We start from the raw sequence: 15,664 nt of genomic DNA, 5'->3' as shown, positions 1-15,664 counted from the left end.
CGATCAGCGGCTCCAACCTGGGTGTGTGGCACACGCCAGGGCCAGCGAGCAACAGGCAGACCCTGCAGGTAGGTCAGGGCCAGGGCGTCGGGTCAGCTGGGACTCTGCTGTTGCCTTTTCTCAGGAGCTACAAAGATCTCTTTCTGCTCCGATGCTGCCACAGCCCAGCAGCCTCTCACCCAGGGCTCCACGTCTGGCGCACCTGGAGGGGCGCTCTGTGCCTTACAGGCTCTTAGCGGGCAGAGACCTCGCCGGCATCTGTGCACTCTTGAAGGGAAGGAGCTGTCAGCTCAGTGTCTTCTCTGGTCGACTGTGATGTGCTGTCTGGTACCTGAGTGTCTGCTGGTCACTTCAGACACACTGGGGGGTGGGGGGTGGCTGCAGTCCACACTCGTGCCTTGGGAGGAACGCTGCTCTGTGCTTTTTCCCCAGGGTTGGAGTCTCTCAGATGGGGTGTGATGGGAAGGCAGGATGCAGGTGTAATAACTGATTTATCTTTTCCTTAAAGTAGATAACGGGTGATTTGTCAATAAAGCATTCCTTTGGGGGAAAACCCACTTAAGCTTGTGTGGTGTATCTTACTTCATTCAGGAAGGTGGCGGAAGAGTGGCAAAGTAACCGACAGGCAGGATCCCTGCACCCTAGGGAGAGGCAGGCAGGAAATAGATGGTCCCAAATACAAATTCTAGATCTTCAGTGCCATGAGAGGGTGTGTTAGTGACAAAGCTGTGGGGTCTCTGGGGAAGGGGTATGGACCGTGGGGAGGAGCCGGCCAGGTTACAGTCGAGTCTGGGCTGAGCTGCCGGAGCCATGCAGGCGGGCACTGCAGCAAGAGGGTGTCCGGCCGGCCAGGATCCACCCCACTGAAGCGCTCGGGCCTGGCGTGAGAGCTGCTTGAACTCCTGAGGTCGTCCGGCTGCAGCTGTAACAGCTGTGGTACAGGAACGGCACCCGTGTCTTCGGCTGGGTGGGTGGGTGGAGGGGCTCGCTGAGAGGGGGGTGGATCTTGGGAAGAAGAGGGTCCTGTTCCTTGGGCCAACAGTGTGCGGCCATCTTCCCGTCCTCGTGGCCCTGCTCTGCTGGGGCACCACGTGAAGGTGCCGACCACGGGTAGACAAGTCCTGGAGGAATGAGGCAGGGGTGGGTGAGCTCAGGTGGTGCGGAGCGGGGAGCAGGGACCTGGGGGTGGAGTGCAGGGGTGCTGTGGGGAGGACTTCTCTGCTAAGTGTCTTAAGGTCCTCTGTGTACAGGATTCAAAAGTCAATACTGGGTGTGAGGCCCGCTCAAATGCGCCTGTTCCCTGTACACCCCCCACCTGCCCTGTACGATGACTCTTCACCCTCCCAGTGCTTTCTTCATGCAAAACCGAGCAACTACGAATGTGTACTCTCATTCCCTTCCCGTTCTTACTCAAAAGATGGCTTACAACTTCCTGCACTCTGCTTTTCCTTCTTAACGCTGTGCCCTGGAGTGCTAGCCGCACCAACCCCAAAACTGTTCTGGGGAGAGCCTCGCTCTGCACTGCCCTGGTGCTTCACATGTGTCCATTCCTGCTGTATTGGGTGTGCCCAGTGGGAAGTCCCTTCACTGGGAGCATCGGACCTCCTTTGGGGTCAGAGGGCACGGCTTGCCTGAGATGCAAGAGCAGGGAAAGTTAATGGCTTCGAATTGTGTGAGACAAACGCCCCAGCCCGGCAGTGCAACACAACATGAGGCGGCGCCAAGTGGAGAAAGCACCACCGCTGCCCCCAGTCAGCATTTACTCTCATTGACGACGGAAATGGGTTCCATGTGGTCTTCACTTATTCAGTACTTAAATGCCTGTGGGTAAGAGTTTGCTAGGCTCTTGTTCTGGGGTACAAGGATGACCCTGACATGGACCTAGCCCTCAGGTGTTCCCCCTAAATAATGGACCCGTGAGATGAGCTTTGAGAGCTTGAAGGACTGACTGTAGCAAGTGGTGGGGCTGGCATTGGAGGGCAGCCATGGCACCTGCTTCCCTGAAGTCTCGGTTTCCTCTCAAGGTGAGGATAAAGGAATCCACCTGGCCCAACTGAAGGGTCTGCAAAGCACAGGGCCGGACTGCAGCCACTGTCCATATTTGACAGTATTCTTCCTCTTATTTTCTCCAAACAGGTTGGCTTGTTTGTTTATAGACATATTTGTAATAATGTACTTCTCTCTCTCTCTCTTTTTTTTTTTTAACCGGTATATGCCCCTCTCACTGTTGTGGCCTCTCCCGTTGCGGGGCACAGGCTCCGGATGCGCAGGCTCAGCGGCCATGGCTCACGGGCCCAGCCGCTCCACGGCATGTGGGATCTTCCCGGACCGGGGCACGAACCCGTGTCCCCTGCATCGGCAGGCGGACTCTCAACCACTGCGCCACCAGGGAAGCCCTGTACTTCTAATATATATGGTGCATTTTGCTCATTTTACTTTCAGGAGCTGTCACGAAAGTTTTCAGTGCTATTAGGTAACCTTTGTACACATCTTGTATTTTTCCATTTGAATGTGCTTATTTGTGCAGTTGTGCAGGTTTCCATTTTCACTATTACAAATAACACCATCAAGAGCAGCTTGGTGCGTACAACTTTTTCTGTATTTGGGAACATTTTCTTAGAAAGAATATCCCTAAAGTGGAACTAGTAGGTCAAGGAGGGACTCACTAAGGCCTGCTTCATTCATTCTTGCAGTGCCCAACACAGCTTCATTCTGAAATTGGTACCGGGTTCGTTTGGTTCTCTCACTCCTGTGATTCTGGCCCGGGATCTTTAATCCTTTTGAATCAACAGACACTAGTCTGGCCCTTCTGTTTCTTGGTTTTCAAAGGCCTTTTCGTGCGTGCTTGATGTTGCACAATTTAATGGCTGCCAGGCGACTTCCTGAGCTCTCTGCCACTTACAGGCCCTGAGCCTCGGACAAACTGGGCAGTTCAAGGCCGGCGTGATGGCAGAGAGGTGTAAGAGGGCAGAGGTAGACGGGGCCGGAGCTTGTTGGCAAAGAGTTTGGATTTTACTCAACGTGTTTAGGGAGCCTTGGATGGCATAAAGTTTCTGTGTTAAGAATATGACTCCGCTGAGGGAAAATGGCCAGTGGACAAGCATGGAAGTGGGGAGGCTGGCCAGAAAATCTGTTGGATGGCTTCTAGGATGAAAACTGGCACATACCGGTGTACCAGCCAGAGAGCAGGCACTCAGTAAATGGTAGAACTGTTTCTGTCATAAGAAGTGATAGGGAAGGGTAACGAGCAGGTCTCCCCTCCCTCAGGGGGTCAGTGAGATGAGCAGTGGTCGTACCTGGACAGGGAGGGAAGTGAGTGGAAGTTGGTTCAACTGCCCTTTCAAGACATTGTTTGTAGGTGGTTCTGGGAGGGCCCGGACAATGGCGGCGGCACTTCGGTGATTGGGCAGGAAGGCAGGAAGTCGCATCTCTGCGCTGCAGGGATGAGCAAACGTCAGTCCCAAACAGTGGCTCAGGGGCTGCCGGCCTCCTGGTCATCTCCCACCAGCTCCCTCTCCCGTTCTTTGACGAGAACAATTATGCGTTCTCAATCTTACGTAAAGCGCGGGGCAAACTCAGCTGCAAGACAAGTCCCCGCACCTCTTCTTCAGGGCGGCTGGCCGCAGCACCTGCCGGCGCACCGGAGAGCACCTGACGCTCTGGTGAACAAGCCCCACCCCCGCGCTCGGCCCCGCCCCTGCGGGGCGGTGGACGCTTCCGACTCCGCGGTGCGAGCTCCGCCCACAGCTCCCGGGGCCCCGCCCGTGGGCTGTCACTCGGGGCTCCGCCCCTCTAGTGGGCGGAGCCTTCGCCCAGCCCTTTGGGCGCACGCTCGGCCTGCCCCCTCCGCGGCTCCGACCCGCCGGCGCCCACGTCCTCCCGGGAGCGCGCGCGCCGGTGCGGGTGCGTGCGTGAGCGTGCGTGAACGTGCGCGCCCCCGCCGCCTCTGCCGGTGCTGCTCCCGCGCCCTCTGCCGCTGCCCCCATCGCCGTCTCCGCTGCCGCCGCCGCCGCCGCCGCCGCCGCCGCCGCCGCCGCCGCCGCCGGGTCCCGAGGCGCAGCCCCGGCTGAGGAGCGCGTCGGCCGGCTGCCCAGCAGCGCCGCGCAGGGAGGAGCGGAGCCGGCGGGCGGGCGGGCGGGCAGGCGGACAGGTGAGCTCGCGGCGGGCCGGTGGCCTCGCGTCAGGCCGGGCGGGCGGGCGGGGGTTCGGGGTGACGAGAGCGGAATGAGGGGGCGGGGGCGGGGCGCGAGGTGAGGGTGACGGAGGGTGGGGGTGAGGGAGTGCAGGGTGGCACGGCGCGGGGTGGCGGGGCCGCGCGCCAGGAGGCGGAAATGGCGACGACCCTCCCTCCCCCTTCCCTCCCCCCTCGGGACCGGGGGCGGCGGCGCGGCCGGAGGAGCGGCGGAAAGGCCCAGGCCGTGCGCCGCGGTCGGGCCACCGGGCCCGCGCTTGGGGGCGGCCAGAGACCCGACGTGCGGCAGCCAGGGCCCCCACCCCCCACCCCAGCGCAGCTCGCGCTCCGGGGCCGGGGTCTGCGCGGGGCGCCCCCGCCCCGGGGAGGGTCTTTGCGGTCCTGAGGGCCGAAAAGAGGGGCGCCGCCGGTCCAGCAGCCACGTAACCTGTGCCTGGGTCATTACGCCTATAGGTCGCGGAATTGAGCTTTGTTCCTTGACGCGCTGTAGATTAATCTCGCGGGTGAAAATCATCTGGTTTGTAAGAAAAAAATGTTTTCTCTCCTCGCGAGGACATCTGAAGCAGTGCCTTGTGTTGTAGTCTTACCGAGAGAGGGTTAGGAACTCATTCCCGCGGGTTCGAACTTGTTTGTGTTGAGCGGCTGGATCAAGGACTCGCTTTTTCATGTGCCTAAGAGATGAGTTCTCAAAATTCGCTCTGTTGTGCTATGCAGGAAAAGAAGCAAAAGTTTCTGTTTTGGTTTTCAGGTTTAGGTGTGATAGGGGTCATAGACTGAGAGGTGCTGTCCTGGACACCTTTGTCCTTACTAGTTGTCTGTTTAAAAACTACCTTGCTGACATCGACAGTTATACTGCCCCGTCTTAAATCTGGTTGCCTGAAGGCAGAACTCTAGTCAAAGCTTCTGAGATTTTGTGTTCGTTTATTTGCTTCTCTCTTGTTAAACGTGGTGCTGCGTTTCAGGATCGCGGTGCCTGTCAGACTTTGAGAGATGAAATTATGAGGCAGGACTTAACGGGCTTTCAGAAACTTCCTGAGAGCATGCAGCTCTCCTTCCACCTGTGTCAGGGTTGCGGGACTTGGGGCACCTCTGATGGCATGTGGCCAAGCCAGGGGCTGAGTGGCAGGTGCTTCCAGCAGCACGGGGCTCTGAGAGGCACACGTGTTGCAGGACCCCCATGCCTGGCCCCCTTGGCCCTGGTGAAGTCAGAGCAGCCAGGGGTTGTCCCGGTGAGCAGATACTAGAGAGGCACGTGGAGGAGACAAGGCCTTGCTGGGGGATCTCAGCTACGGAACCAGTGTGGCCTCAGATGGGGACCCTTGCGGGGCAGGGATGCCTGTCAGGCCACCCCCATCCTCTGTGACCAGTCTCCCTATCACTGGCTCCCTGACTCACTCTGTGGGCCCCCCGCCACAGTGGCCTCTTTGCCAGGCTCTTAACAGACTCCTGTGCTCCGTCCCTGGCTCTACCCAGATCACTGGCGCCCTCACCCTTAGGCTCCGGGAGGGCAGGACTTCCCTTACTGCTTTACCTGGAATTTCAGCTCGCCACTTCCTGTTTCCTGTCTCCCTTTCCTGCTTAGTTTTCCCACAGCACTTCATTCTTCTAATGTCCTGTTTAATATATTTATTATACTTAATGTTTTACTATGAGGTGAAGGTCTGCAGGGAGTCTGTTTTGTGCAAAGAACGGTGGCTGGCATGTACTGCGTGTCCAGGAAATACTGTTGGAATGAATGGAAGTGATGATTGTAGTAGCAGCTCTGCAATACAGTGAGTGACCTTGTCACTCGAAAGTCATTGTGGCTGAGTACTGAGTACCGTGGCTGGGTTCTGAGGGAGGTGTGTGGCAAGTCGCCTCCCCTTTGGGAAAGGACAGCCAGTTAAGAGGAAGATCAGAAAGGTACTAGGATCTCCCTGTAAATCTTTTTGCAACTTTTAGTCTATAGTTAGTGCAAAATAAAAAGTTTTTTGTCAGATCTACCACTGGTAATAATGCTTTTAGAAATTTTGTCTTCGATTAACCCCCCAGAAAGTAAAACCCACATGCTAGTCCCAAATACTCAGTGACATTTGTTTTGTTTTGTTTATAAATTTATTTATTTGTTTGTTTGTTGGCTGCATCGGGTCTCAGTTGCGGCATGCAGGCTCTTCGTTGCGGTGTTCCGTCTTCTCTCTAGTGGTGGCGCGCAGGCTCCAGAGCGCGTGGGCTCTGTAGTTGCGGCACACGCGGTCTCTGGTTGTGGCACGCAGGCTTAGTTGCCCCGCGGCACGTGGGATCTTAGTTCCCTGACCAGGGATCGAACCGGCGTCCCCTGCATTGCAAGACCGATTCTTAACCACTGGACCACCAGGGAAGTCCCGACATTTGTCGATTAAATGGGTGAGGTGGAGTAATCTGTTAGAACCACGTGAAAGTGAGCTGTTCTGAGGCCTGCTCTGAATCCTGATGTGTGACTGAAGGACTCAAGTCATTTCCAGAACCTTCACTCAGAGTGAATTTATGTTCTTGGTTTTTCATTGTATTAATGTGGTGCTGGGACTGAAAAGATACTGCATGTTTCTTGGCCCTTTGTGTTCTTGAGTCCCCCTCACTCGTGGAGGAAGGATGGCTCTGTGCTCAGTGCTGAGCTACCCTGGAGACGTGTGCTTTTTGCTCAGTCTCAGACCTGGAACTTGGGGCCAGGCCTCTGCACTGGTTCCTGTGCTGACCGACCTGACACCACCAGGCAGAATCCCTAGCAGGCTGCTGCTGACCGTGCATCTCAGAGCCCAGGTGTGACGTGCTTGCCTTGGTCCTGGGCTGGAGAAGATGCTCAGTAGGTGTGGGATGAATGACTAAAATTGAGGCTGGGAGGCTGGAGTAAGGAGACGAGGTGGAATTTTATTTAAGGTGGGACTTTGCTTTTAAAGTCAGGAAATAAAATGAGCATGATTTTTTAAAAACATTTTTATTGGGGTATAATTGATTTACAAATGATTCTTTTTCTTTTTTTTTGGCCACACTGCACAGCATGTGGGATCTTAGCTCCCCAACTAGGGATTGAACCCTGGGCTCCCTGCAGTGGAGGCCTAGAGTCTTACCCACTGGACCGCCAGGGAAGCCCCAAAATGGCGTGATAGACACAGATATAATCACCCTTGAAAAATTCCTTAACTCTTTTATAAGTACTTTGTACAGGGTTTGGAGCATACAGTGCTGTAGGCAAACCGTATATCTCAGCCAGTGAGGGCAGCCAGTTTTCCAGTAAGGAAACAGACCCCGTGTCTTCAGGGGACAGGTGTGGAGGGTGACGGCCCGCTCTTGCCCAGGAGGCGGACAGGAGACTGTTGGCTCTTGACGGTGCTCCCGGTGCAGTAGTTAAAACTGCAGTGCTCCCCAAATGGGGCTTGTTTTTATGTTCTTATTGGGTGGTCAGATCAGAGCATTCTTCAGCTGCAGACTCATCTCCTGCTCTGTCACAGCCCTTCCCTGTCTGTGTGTCAGCAGAATCTGTACTAGACTTTCCTTCCTGAGAGCGGACGAGACTCGGGCTCACATGATGGGGCCCCGCGAAGATGAGGGTCATGGTACCTGCCCTTACTGCCTGTTGGGGGAGCACAGGAGATGGCAAGTGGGAAGGTATGTCATCAACTGCTTCCTAAGTTTAAGTGACAAAGATGCTGAAAAGTGACACTAGTCAGATTTTATGAAAATGCTATCCCTCATTTAAGAGAAGGAACTGTTGGGACTTCCCTGGTGCCCCAGTGGTTAAAACTCCAAGCTTCCAGTGCAGGGGGCGTGGGTTTGATCCCTGGTCGGGGGATCTAAGATCCCACATGCCGCGCGGTGCGGCCAAAAAAAAACCAAAACATGAGGGAACTGTTAATGCTTTTACTGTCCTGATAGCAAGGCCAGTGCTCAGGTAGTGACATCCCCTGAAGAGGATTAACAGCAGTCTGTTATTGGTCACTCGAAATTCAACCCAGAGGATTTAAGGATTAGATTACCAAACAATTCTTACTTTTGATTTTGTCTTTCGTTGTCTTTGCATTAATTTTGTTAGAGGCCGTTGTATGGGTGAAATGGTATGTTCTCTTGGTTATTAGTACTTGCAGACAGTTAATAGGTTTTGGTCTTTAGCAGGTAAGAGTTGTTTTAAATTCTAAGAGTTTTGCAAACATATTGGTAGCTCACCTTGAAATTGCAGAAAAGAAGTACAGAATCTCATTCTCCAAAGAGAGAGTATGTAGTGAGACCATACATTCAGTGGGTGTCACTGAAAATGCCTTCGTAAGTGGTTTGCTTTTCAAAGGTTGTCCGTATACATCGAAGGTCCACTTCACTCCAAAATCATACTCCATTGTAGGTGTATCTACATCACTGGTTTTTAGAGCTTAGTTCTGTGGCAGAAACCGTAGTCTTTTTTTCCTGACATTAAACCCGACTAATATTTTCAAATTGTGTGATACATTGTGAGTGATCAGTGAATATTTCTAGAATGTATGAGTGTAAATGAACCTTGTTCATCATCATGAGTTACTTATAATTTAATATATATTTTTTTATTTTTGGCTGTATTGGGTCTTCATTGCTGTGCGCAGGCTTTCTCTGGTTGCAGTGAGCTGAGGCTACTCTTCTTTGCAGTGCGTGGGCTTCTCATTGTCATGGCTTCTCTCGTTGCAGAGCACGGGCTCTAGGCACATGGGCTTCAGTAGTTGTGCGCGCAGGCTCAGTAGTTGTGGCGCACAGGCTTAGTTGCTCCACGGCATGTGGGATCTTCCCGGGCCAGGGATCGAGCCTGTGTCCCCTGCATTGGCAGGCGGATTCTTAACCACTGCACCACCAGGGAAGCTCTGAATTACTTATAATTTTATTGTGCTTTTAATTTCTCTACACTGAACATGTAACACCAGAAAACATGGCGGTGTACGCGGTGAAATGTGCAGTCATTTGGCGTCTCCATTGCTGTGTTCTGAGGAATTCTGTGCCAGTTGGTTATGAAGTTGCAGGCCTGGAAGTCAGAGGATTGGAATGCTGACTTGCTACCCTGCCGGCTGAGCCCCGCCCTGGCTATCTCTGGGATGGCCAGCCCCTTTCTTAGAGAGCTCTCTCTGCCCTTCACCTCTGTTGTTTTCACTGGGTGGAGTGAAATGTGTTATAGTGAAGCCATCAGAACTGAGTTATCCTGTACTGTCTGGCCCTGTGGTGCTTCAGAGGTGATGAATTGGGGCGCTGGGGGTCCAAGACCATAGGCTCCGTGTCACAGCCCCAACTGAGCTGGACCGGGCTCTGCAGAGGGAGCATGTGCCACTGCCTGGCTTTTAGTTTTTTCCTTCTGTTATTGGAAGGGATTAGCAGCATAGCAGATGTTTGGTTTGTAGTTAGGTGGTCCCAGTGAATTTTCCTTGATTGAAAAGGAGTGTCTTTAATTGTGAGAGGGTTTCTCTAAGATAAATAATGAAAAATTCTAGGTCAGAGAATACAGACTTTATTATTTTTGCCATATATTGCTAAATTTATATTTCCTCCGGCAGTGTGTGTCTTTTCTTCTTCACCTACACAGGATTTTAACACTTTATATTTTATATTTTGCTGCTAATTTAGCTACTGCTGTAGGGTTTGATAATAAAATGTGAGATTTTTTCAGCCAGTTGCAATAAATTTTGCTGCGTCCTTTAAAATGAGAATTTTAAGTAAATTAAGAAATAAAGAGTGATAATTTAGTGATAAATAGGCTTTTTAAGATGCGTGAAACCAGGCCACATCTGGTTTTTTTCTTTTTTTTTTTTTTAATTAACTGAAAAAGAAGTTGTATTCTGGGTAACAATTTTTACTGGACTGTATTTACCTGATACTTTGAATCATGAGGCTCATCACAAGTAAAGCTGAAATATTTTAACGCAATTTAATGGCCCAGTTTCATTTTGAGATGAAACTGGAACGTCTACAATTTAAGGATTGTCTATGAAGTATTTCTTAACTTGTCGAAGCATAGTTGTCGTCTGTTGGAAACAGTTTGTTTTCTTCTAAAATTCACTTAGAGGATGCCTCCCCTCCCCCTACGGCAAACCCTCTGAAGCAATCTGCTTGTGAGCAGGCCAGGGTTACTAGGTATGCATCAGCCATAATCCCCAGGACAGCCTTGCAGGGTAGCTGTTACCCAATTGTCTGGATAAGGAAGCTGAGATCCACATATTTTCTCTAGTACGAAAGTGTGGTATTGAAGAATAAGCACAAGTAATGCTGTCGCACACCTTAAAATGACAACACGGAATTTACCTCTTAAAATGCTGTTTCTGTTGGTGACGTTTTCTCTTGCATCATCCTGCCTGGTTGGGTGACCCTAACTGACTGTTACCAACAGCATCCTTCTCCCTGGTGTGTAGTTATCCATGTGACTCCCACACTTGTTTCATCTGCCCCGTCCTTTCTTTTATAAAAATTGATTCGTGACAAGGGTAACTGCAACCCATTATCTGAGGGGGCTGTCCTGGTGGCCGAGTAGGCCAGCCTGTCCAGCCAGCTCCTAACACCATCTCATCCTCACTCAGGCTGGTGGACTGCAGTGCACGTAGGCGTTAGGGGCACTCTTGGACCTGCTCTCCTCTGGGGGAGCTGTGCAAACCTTCATAAGTGTCTGTGATCTACCTTTTACTTGTGGCATTCCTTAAACTGCTCACAGAGTCGCAGTGTCGTGAGGCAGACCTGTCACTTCATCAGACCCCCCTGCTGCTCCCTGGAGTGGGCAGGGGTCTTTGTCCTTTCCTCACCCCAGAATGACCATCCAGCTTACGAACAGCTCGACTGTTTGTGTGGTCACAGGGGCAGAGCGTGTTTCAGTGAATAGCAGCTCGGTACAGCCTTACCTGATTAGATGCCTGCCCCGTAAAGCCTTGAAGGCAGGTCTTTTCCTGTATTTTTAAAAGGCAAACGACAATAAGGCAAATCAGTGAAGTATGGATTTTACATCTAAAATGTATGCAACAATAATTAATATTAGTGTTCAAGCTGAGAGTCAAATAAAGTATAACCTACATAACTTTTATTCACCATTATAAACTTTGTATGTGTATTTATTTTAGTTTAAAAACACAGTAAAGGGTTAATACAGTACCTTATTTAGATAAGGCTTGTAGGTTAGTACAAGAAAATAAGTTATTTGTGCTCAGGGCAGGGAAAAATTGCTCCGCTTTGTGACATGGTTACCGAGAATCAGTCGAATTGTACAGCACTTGGAGTCAGGTGTGAATCTGAATCCCAGTCCTGCTGATCCCTGGCACAGTGGCCTCCAGATGACCCCGTTTCTGGGCCTTAGTCTTCTCATCTGTAAGTTGGAGGCAGTAACAGTAACGGCTCGTGTAAATCTTGTACCCGGCACTGTTCGCATTTCACACGACTCGATCACGGACACGCTGTGGCAGGCCGCCTGCAGCCCCGCTGGACGAAGAGGAGATGAAGCTGTTGAGTAACCGCCCAGGTCACTGAGCCCAGGTGTCGCAGAGCCAGGCTCCAGCCCAGCCAGGTAGCCCAAGAGCTGCAGTCTCATCACCCACTGGACTGGGCGCCTGCCCCACAGGCGTCTTGGTCCGGAGCACGTGTGCCCCTCAGTGCCTGCACGTGGTAAGCACGCCCTAGGTTGTAGGTACCATGTTGGTAAAATTACAGCAGTAATCATAAGTTCTGTCACCAGTACAACTGTGGTAGCATGTGCAGTGCGTGTGTCTTGACACGCTTCTGACATCAGGCGTCTCTCTACACTTGGCTCGTCCTGGGGTAATTCGTGCAGCTCATACTTGATTTTGTACTAGAATGGTTGGTTTTGGTCATCGTTGCAGGGTCCATTGCTTCATCAGAGGCAGTCAGTCCAGCAGTGGGAACCCTGGGCGGCCCCCTCCCCAGGGGCTTTCACATGGGGCAGCCCTGGCTGGGGCGTCCCAGTGCAGCGCGGTTTCTAGTGGATGCGTTTCGGGACACGTTCCTGCTGGAGACACAGAAGATGTCGTGGCTGCATCTGCTGCGTTTCATGAACTTCGAGCCGCTGTGTGTATCTTAGGCTTCTGCTCATTCTGGAGTTGGAGTGTCCAGTCCCCTCCCTGGGGGCGGAGCTGCCCCCAAGGTGGTGGGTCGTTGGGTTGTCAGTGTCACACACTGCACTGCTCTGAGCCTGTGGGCTCTCCCGGGAGCGTTAAGTAGGTCTCTTAGCCTGTGTGCTTCTGTGTGACCGTGACTTTGGTCACAAGTATTTTCATGTGATATTCAAAGTTGAGGATTTGAATGTCGTGATGGTCTCTAGATAGTAAGAAATCCTTCCTGGTAAGTTTAATTCACGAGAGTGGACTTGCACCTGGTTGCCAGTCAGCGTTACGCCCTTTCTGTCACGATACAGATACCTCCGGTTCTCCAGTCCAGCTGCTGATCCGCAGGCCTGGTCCGCGGAGGGCCGGGGGCGGCAGGTGGCTGCCTGGGTGGAAGGGTACCTGTGACTTCAGTACCTGAGGTTGTAGGGGTTGCGAGGTTAGAACACCAACACCCAGAAAGCTCCCGTGCTCATAACTTTTATAAGAAATACTTTTGCCTTCCACTGTCTCATATTTAGCTTTCATATTTAGCTTTGAGAATATGTTAAGGTTTTCTGGAAGTGTTTGGCCATAGCACTGGTTTTCCTAGAATCTCTTTCTGCAGCCTTGTGCGTAGGTGAGTACCTGTTGGCCCCAGTGCTGTGATGATGGAAATGTCACCTGTGTCTGTCGGTCACGTTCTGGTGTCAGGGTTCCAGCTTGTTTTAGGCGCGCTTTACACAGAGGCAGTGTCGCCCTGTTGTTTGCACCTCAGGGATGCTGGGCAGGCAGGACCAGGAGGACCGGGTCGGGAGTGGGGCTCTCCCTTCCACATTGGGCCATAGGCAGCCTCCTCTCTGAGTCACAGGCTCTTGAGAATGTTCAGTGTTTTTTTTGACTCTCCTTGTATTCAGACACATAGTTAGAGTTGTTTTGCTCAACTTCTGACCTTTTCCTTTTGACTGACTGTATGTAAGCATTAGTTTATGAAAGAAAATCCTTATTTGGTTTCTGGACATAAGTCACTACTGATAAAATTAATTCCATAGACCGTACTGAATGCTCGGCCGGTACTGGGGCAGTCGCTCAGTTTATACCTCAGAAGGGCTTAGGGTGTGGCCATGCTGGGGCCTTTCAGCTGCCCCGGGGGTGTCTGCTGAGCCCTTGCTGGTCAGCCTCGTGCTCCCTCTGTGAGGGCCGAGGGTTCAATGTCTTTAGTACTGGAATACATGCTCTTTTTGTGACCAAGCATTGTGCTTATTGTTAGGTGAAAGTGCTACTTAGTTACTGTTCTTTGGTGGGTTGGCCCGTCTGCCTGGGGTTTAGACCCATTCTCTCTCGTGCTTTGATGATTGACGGGGAGCCCTTCTTAAAGACGGATCCGTTTGACTCTAATTCTCTCTCTTTGTCTTAAGGCTTGGCATCACTGTTGCTTTTTATTTTTCTTAGAATTAAGGAAGAAAGATGACATCTTTAGGGGTTCCTCTGTTTTCCTGAAGAGTTTAGGAGTTCTTTACGTTTGGAATTCATTTTAAGTTAGGAGTAAAGGTAACGGACGACTGTGATGCTCAGCATCGCCCCTTTTACCCCTTCCGTGTTTGTTGACTCTTGCTTATAATTCTTCTATGTCTGTGGAGGTCATTGGTGGCCGTTTCCTTCTACTCTGCAGTGTATTAATCTTTTCCTTCTGGAACAGATAATGAGTTCGGAGTCACGCATTCAAACCACTGGTTTTCCACTGTGTTCTGAGTGTGTCCCCAGCACCGGTAGGAGTTGGCCCTCCTGAGGAGGTGAAGTGCTCCAGACCCAGCTGGTTCTTTTTTTTTTTTCCCCTAATATTTATTTATTTGGGTCTTAGTTGCGGCATGCATGCGGGATCTAGTTCCCTGACCAGGGGTTGAACCCGGGTCCCCTGCATTGGGAGCGCGGAGTCTTAGCCACTGGACCACCAGGGAAGCCCCCACCCCCCCCCCCAGCTGTTTCTTGAATGTCCTTTTTCCAAGGTTCATCATGGATTTTAAATGACGCTTCCTTCAAAGGAGAGAGGTCAGCTGTCTTTGGAACACCAGTTGTACTTTGTCTTTAGTATCTTTATTTTCAGTGAAGTTTTTCTTCTGTGGGGCCAGGCCCCAAGTGTGGGAGGCTATGCAGCCGTGCCCGCACCGGGCTGCACCCCATCCCCTCCCCGAGGTGCTGGCTCACGGTCACTGAATCGCACCTCATGGCTGTGTCCCGACCCATCACCTGGCGGATCCCCTGTTCCTTCTGTCCTGACCCAAAGTAGCAGCGTCTCTGTCCTCCTGTCCCAGCGTAGCTGCGCTTACCCCTTGTCCCCTGTGTGACAGGACTTCGTCCTGCGCCATCAGCAGCATGCGTTGTCCTCTCGCTAACTGGAGGGGGTCGGCCTTTCTTCCTTTCTTCCCTTCTCCTCCTCTGACTTTCATTTGTCCTTTTACTTTTACACTGTCAAGAGAAATTTACATTGTGTTTCGTAAACATAAAGTTGCTTGTCTGTAAGTTTATTGCTGAAAATCCATAAATTGTTTACGTTATTCCCACTTGTGGAAACCATGTTCGTTACGGAGCCTGGACCCTGCTCTGATGACGTTTTCTTCCTAGAGGAGTGCCTCTCTCTCCCCAGGTTCCTAACAGCCTTTTTCTTACATTATTAGCCTTTTTCTTAGCTTCTGTATTTTCAGACTACCCATGATACGATGTATTATCGTTGTGGCCTGGAACTTTCTTTACTCCGGGCACTCTGTCCTCCTACCCCTGGCAACACAGCGGCTTTCAAGGCTGCCTGTCCAGCCACGTTCCTGCGATGACCAGCAGCGGGCGGGGAGGCTGGAGCACCTCCATGGCAGCCCTGGAAACCTCTGCATCTCGGAGGGGCATCCCCAGAGACAGTGAGAGGCCCTGGTGTGGCCTTCCCACCACGGCCTGTCCCCAGGGGACACAGGGGGCAAACCTGTCTGCACACCAGGAGGTGTGGCTCATGGGATTACCTGCTCATCGCTTTTATTTTATTTATTTTTTTATGTTTTAGTTTTATGGCCCGGAGGCGTGTGGGATCTTAGCTCCCCGACTAGGGATCGCACCCACACCCTCTGCATTGGAAGGCAAAGTCTTAACCACTGGACCGCCAGGGGAGTCTCTGTTCATTGCTTTTAAACCCACCTTGTCTTTGTAATGGATGCTTGTATTAAAATATGATTGTTTTAAGTATTATTTAATGATGTGTGCCGAAGTAACAGAATTTGTAGCTTTTGTAAAAATTTTTGAGACTGCCTCAGGTAATTTTGGAGGTTTTTGAATAAAGTACTCTGAGAATGGAACCAGATAGAGAGTCCTCACCACCACCCATAACCCTCCCCTGTGGAAGTTAGAGTGCACCCGCAGGTCCCAGGGGAAGACTGGACATGCTGTGGGGGCG

At 51.7% G+C, this 15,664-nt stretch overlaps 1 protein-coding gene across 1 annotated transcript in view; it reads left to right on the top strand.

The window, feature by feature from the left end:
- The first annotated feature begins 4,075 nt into the window (after nt 1–4,075).
- DNAJC5 (DnaJ heat shock protein family (Hsp40) member C5) overlaps nt 4,076–15,664 on the top strand; it is a 30,785-nt gene continuing 19,196 nt past the window's right edge. Inside the window, exon 1 of the mRNA XM_029220938.1 lies at nt 4,076–4,150. The gene's annotated coding sequence lies outside the window, so the exon portion shown is untranslated. The remainder of the gene's footprint in view (nt 4,151–15,664) is intronic.

Source organism: Monodon monoceros, unplaced genomic scaffold (assembly GCF_005190385.1).
Source record: "Monodon monoceros isolate NGI ecotype Baffin Bay Population unplaced genomic scaffold, NGI_Narwhal_1 Super_Scaffold_13, whole genome shotgun sequence".
Lineage (NCBI taxonomy): Eukaryota > Metazoa > Chordata > Mammalia > Artiodactyla > Monodontidae > Monodon > Monodon monoceros.
This window is presented reverse-complemented; position numbering and strand designations above follow the sequence as displayed.